This window comes from Meriones unguiculatus, chromosome 12 (assembly GCF_030254825.1).
Source record: "Meriones unguiculatus strain TT.TT164.6M chromosome 12, Bangor_MerUng_6.1, whole genome shotgun sequence".
Lineage (NCBI taxonomy): Eukaryota > Metazoa > Chordata > Mammalia > Rodentia > Muridae > Meriones > Meriones unguiculatus.
The window spans coordinates 13860532-13866167 of NC_083360.1; the positions used below are offsets into that span (position 1 = coordinate 13860532).

General features: G+C 39.0%; 1 pseudogene; it reads left to right on the top strand.

The window, feature by feature from the left end:
- The first annotated feature begins 1074 nt into the window (after positions 1–1074).
- Positions 1075–3459, top strand: LOC110564000 (purine nucleoside phosphorylase-like; annotated as a pseudogene).
- Positions 3460–5636: the final 2177 nt, after the last annotated feature.

A 5636-nucleotide genomic window follows, 5' to 3' on the forward strand; every position in this document is an offset into this window, starting at 1 on the left:
TCTAGCTTGCTTCCATGTATGTGGACCTATCTGCATTGCCCACGTGGCACGCCTGGGTTGGCTACCCAGAGGCTATTTAAGCTGTGGGCTGGCTTTCCCCAGGGTCCGAGGATTGTTCAAGGTTCCTGAATAAACTGCATTGAAAAAAAAAAAAAAAGAAAAAAGAAAAAAAAAAAAAAGAAAAAGAGCTGAATCCCAAAGTCATTCTCAGAACTCACACTTGTACCTGGGCACAAGTTTACTCCCCACATCATAGTAATTATAATTAAATAATTAATTTCTTAAAAGTTACAAAGGCGCTTACATATTAATGCATGTATCTCTATCTCTATGAGTGTGTAGATAAACATATGTTCATAAAATAATCACTACCACCATCAAGACTATAAACATACACATCCCCAATGTTTTGTTGTTTAGAAAAAGCAGATTTTAATTATACAATACAGTATTTTTAATTTTAGGCACTATGCCATGCAGTTAAGTTTCCAGAATTAATTTATAGATAAAAGAGTTTTCCAATTAGAAGTCTAGCTAGTCACCCTGGGAATATGAATTCCTGAGGAGATGAGTCTCATGAGTGTGGGCTATAGATTAACCAGTTAACGCCCTTAAAAGTTATGGTACTCTGTTAGTCACCATATTTTAAATTCCACTCTCACTCATGGAACCCAACTCTTGCCATGCTGGCATCAATATAACAGAGTGTTGCAGTTGCTTCCTTGTCCTCACAGACTATTGAGTGTTTAGGTATCAACAACTTAATTATCTCTAAAAGTTTCTTAATGCCTACATAGAATACTTCTACCTCAGAATAAACCAATGCCTAAAAATAAAGTCTCCAGTTTTCAAACTTTCGGAAGTTAATGGTGTATATATAATGAATAAATTGTGAAGAAAAAAACAAAATTAAAAAAAGAAAAAAATTAAGGAGAAAGAAAGAAAGAAAGAAAGAAAGAAAGAAAGAAAGAAAGAAAGAAAGAAAGAAAGAAAGGGAGTAATGAAAGTGTTGGCCAGATTCAGATGGTGTAATCCGTGGAGTGGAAATGGCAGGATTTCTGCACGGACATCGGTGATACCATGGAGAAGCAGTTCATGTACAGAGATTACCAGAGCACCAGTGAATGGCTTCAGCCTCACACTATGCATGGACTTCAAATTGTAATGATACATGGTTCTGGGTTAGGAGGTCTGACTGCTAAGTTGACTCAGGCTCAGATCTTTGACAACAGTGACATACCAAACTTTCCCTAAAGCACAGTGCATGGCCATGCTGGTTGAATGAAGTCTGGATTCCAGAACAGCAGATCCTGTGTGATGATGCAGGGAAGGTTTCACATGGATGAAGGATACCCACTGTCAAAGGTAACATTCCCAGTGAGGGTTTTCCACCTTCTGGGTGTGGACACTTTGCTCGTCACCAGTGCAGATGGAGGGCTTAAACTCAATTATTTTAAATATTTATTTTTTTCTTCATAATTCATTCATTATATATCCCGATTGAAGTCCTCTCCCTCAACTCCCCCCAGTCTCACCCTTCCTCCCTCTTCTCCCCATCCCATTCCCCTAGTGAACTGAATGGGGGAGTTCTCCACCATTGCCATCTGCCCATAGATTGTTAAGTCTCCTCAGGACTGCCTGGATCCTCTTCCTCCATGGCCTGGTAAGGCCACATCACTGCCAAAAGCAATCTACAGATTCAATGCAATTTCCATCAAATTACTGACACAATTCTTTACAGACCTCGAAAGAAAAATTCCCAACTTCATATGGAATAACAATGAAACCAAAATAGCTAAAACAATCCTCTACAATAAAAGATCAATTGGCTGGAGGTATCTCCATCCCTGATCTCAAAGTTAGGACTTGTCAACATCAAAGAGGTGCCATCTTGTAACTCTCTTCTCTCTTGCATTTGTTTCCAGGCAGTGAAAGTCTTCTGTACTATTGAACAACATTAATAAAAACTGCATGGTACTGGCATAAAAATAGACTGATGGATCAATAGAATCAAACTGAAGACCCAGAAATAAACCCACACACCTATGGACACCTGATTTTTTACAAAGAAGACAAAACCATACAATGGAAAAAAAGATAGCATCTTCAACAAATGGTGCTAGTCTAACTGGAAGTCCACATGTAGAAAATTGCTAGTAGTCCCATATCTCTCTGCATAAAATTAAAGTCCAAGCGGATCAAAGATTTTAACATAAAACCAGACACTGAATCTGTAGGAAGAAAAAGTGGGAAAGATCCTTGATCTCATTGGCACAGGAGATAGTTTCCTAAACAGAACACCAACAGCTCAAGTTTTAAGATCTACAATTAATCAATGGGACCTCATGAAACTGAAAAGCTTCTGTAAAGCAAAGGACACTGTCATCAGAAAAAAAAAAAAAAAGACAGCCTACAGATCTACAGACTGGGAAAAGATCTTCACCAACCCTACATCTGATAGAGGGCTAATATCTAGAATATGTAAAAAAAAAAAAAAAAAAAAACCTCAAGAAATTAGACACCAACAAACCACGTATTCCAATTAAGAATGGGGTACCAGAGCTAAGCAGAGAATTCTTATCAGAGGAGTATGGAATAGCAAAGAAACTTTTAAGAAATGCTCAACATTTAAGAGTCATCATGGAAATGCAAATCAAAACAGCTCTGAGATTCAATCCTACATCAATCAGAATGGCTAAGATAAAAAATTCAAGTGACACATATGCTGTAGAGGATGTGGAGAAAGGGGAACTCTCCTCCACTGTTGGTGGGAGTGCACAATTATACAACGACTTTGGAAATCAGTCTGTTGCTTTCTCAGAAAATTGGGAAAAGAACTACCTCAAGACCCAGCTATACTACTCCTGGGCATATACCTAAAAGATGCCATACCGTTCAATAAGGACACTTGCTCAACTATGTTCATAGCAGCTTTATTTGTAACAGTCAACCCCAATTTTGAAGTTGGAGCTATCATGTTGATCTGTGATCACATCAACCTTACCTGGTTTCTGTGCTTAAAACCTTCTCTGAGGTCCCAAGGAAGAAAGGGTTGGCGTTCATTTCCTTGTCATGTCTGATGCTTATGACTAGAATATGAGGCAGAAGATTTTCACTGCCTGGAAACAAATGCAAGAGAGAAGAGAGCTACAAGATGGCACCTCTTTGATGTTGACAAGTTCCAACTTTGAGATTGGGGCAGAGAGTCATCTGCTAAGGATGCTGGAAGCTGATGCTGTTGGCATGAGCAGAGTCTTAGAAGTTAACACTACAAGACATTGTGGGATTTGCATCTTTGGTTTCTCACTCATTGCTAACAAGGTTGTCATGGATTATGAAGACCTGGAGAAGGTTAATCACAAGGAAGTGCTAGAGTCCAGAGGAGCAACTGCACAGAAACTGGAACAGTTTGTCTCTATTCTCATGGAGAGCATCCCACTCCTTGAGCATGCCAGCTGATGTGCCTTGAAGAGCTCTGCTGCTTTCCTGTGGTCCAAGTGGCCATATACTTTGGTCCCTTGAAGGGTCACTAGTCTCTGCTCTTAGGTTGCAGCAGAAAGGAAAGATGAAGGTTCGTGCATTTCACCTCCCCATGTTTTTCCACTGTTCTGATGTCTGGCTCTCTTGCTCAGCTGCCTTCTCAAAACAGGTTAACTTTCATTCTCTGAAGAGCTGGAGCACACACCCCACCACACGTGGGATATATGCCTTCAAATTGTACCTGCTAGATCTGGGAGATGAAACACATGTTCTTCTGGGCTCAGTCTGGTTCTCTTACAGCACTGGAGAACAAAGACCAGCCCAGTCTTGGATTTTATTTAGTACCATGTTTTGAGAATAAAATGATCAAACATTTAAAAAAAAGAAAAGAAAGGAGTCATTATTTTCACAAAATTTATTCTTTGCTTTAAGACCATATAAACTGAACTAAATTAATTTTGAATTAATGCTAAATTAAAAAAAAAGTCACAGGAATGTCATAGACATTTCAGTTGGTAAAGGCATTGGCAGCCAGCCTGGTGACCTGAGTTTAATCTCCCAAGCCCATATGGTGGAAGGAGAGAACAGATTCCCACAAGTTGTTCTCACATGTATAGTGACACACATAGACATCCAATTAATAAATGAAAAATACAACGAAGTGCCACTTTCAAAATATTTTGAGTATATACTAAGTGGTAGACTCTGTGTTGGAAGTCTGCATCATTTAACTCTCACAGAATTTATTCAAGAAGATATTACACAGTCTCCCTTTACTGGGGAAACCTATGGCGACAGGTGTTTTGTCATGGGTGTCTGTATCTAACTCAGACACATATTATGGGGCATTATACTAAGATACTATTATACTAAGTACTGTTGTAATCCAGCTGTTTACCTGCAGATGTGATCCGTGCTCCCCTCTGAACTTATGACCGGTTTTTGAGACAAGGTCTCATGGTATAACCCTGGAGGACCTGACACTCTCTATGTGAAACGTGCTGTAGCTGAACAACAAGAGCTCTGCTGAGTGCTGCGTGTATTGGCCTGTGATGACACACCCAGCAGTACTTTATTTACCAGGAGCATGTTTAGCTCTCCTTTTATTGATTTTGAACAAAGGTAACACTGCGATCCTTTCTAACATTTTCTGTGACAGAAGTCACCACAAGAGTCTCCTCAGCACTGCTGGGAATTGCTTTGTAGTTTCTTTGGTAGATTCTTCTCTCAAGTACATCTTTTAACTATTGGAATTCCATGGGGGCTAGTTCCCACCCACACCCGACAATATCTCTGTGCTACCCCACATCAGTAATTTTAATCTCAACACCTCTCAAAAAAACTTGACCTATGTTTTCATTTTAGTTGTTGCTGTTGCCTACTGGAATATAACATAGCATCAGACCTTCATTTTTTATGTATCTCAAACTGGACTCACAACTTTCCATAGACCAAAATGTTACTGCTAAGCATCATCAAATATACAAACCCCTGTTCTTCACCCTATCTTTTCTACTAGTCCCTATTTCAGTAAAAGTACCACTATCTTCCTGGATATTCTGAAAGGGAAGTCTCAGTGCTGTCCAAAGCCTACTTCTATCTTTCATCTTACTATTCTACAGACCACTGTTTGGTCTTCATCATCACTGTTATGCACAGACATCCTCAACTCCTTGTGGAAGGTGGCTTCACTATTAAAATTCCTTGACTGCTTTCTCCAAGCCTTCAGAATCATTTGTCTAGTGTGTACTATCCTTCATTTTCTTAAATTTGCTGACCATGGGAGAAAAGCAAATCTGTTCCTATTGAATCTGGGTTCCCAAGATTCATACCAGGAAATTTTACCCAAATCTTTCTTAGATGGGGTTGCTTCAGTCATGTACATTTGACAAGTCTCTTTAATTCTTTTGAACAAATATACTTGGAAAATAATGATATGTGAGTCCGTTCAAACCTTAGTATCTGTCTGATTTTAACTTTATATGATACCCTTATTTTATTACTTTCAATAGCTAACAATTACTAAAACCGTAGTTCTCAACTTTCCTGATGCTGTGACCCTTTAATATAGTTCCTCATGTTGTGGTGACCCCCCCAACCATAAAATTGTTTTTCATTGCTACTTCATAACTGTAATTTTGCTACTGTTATGAATC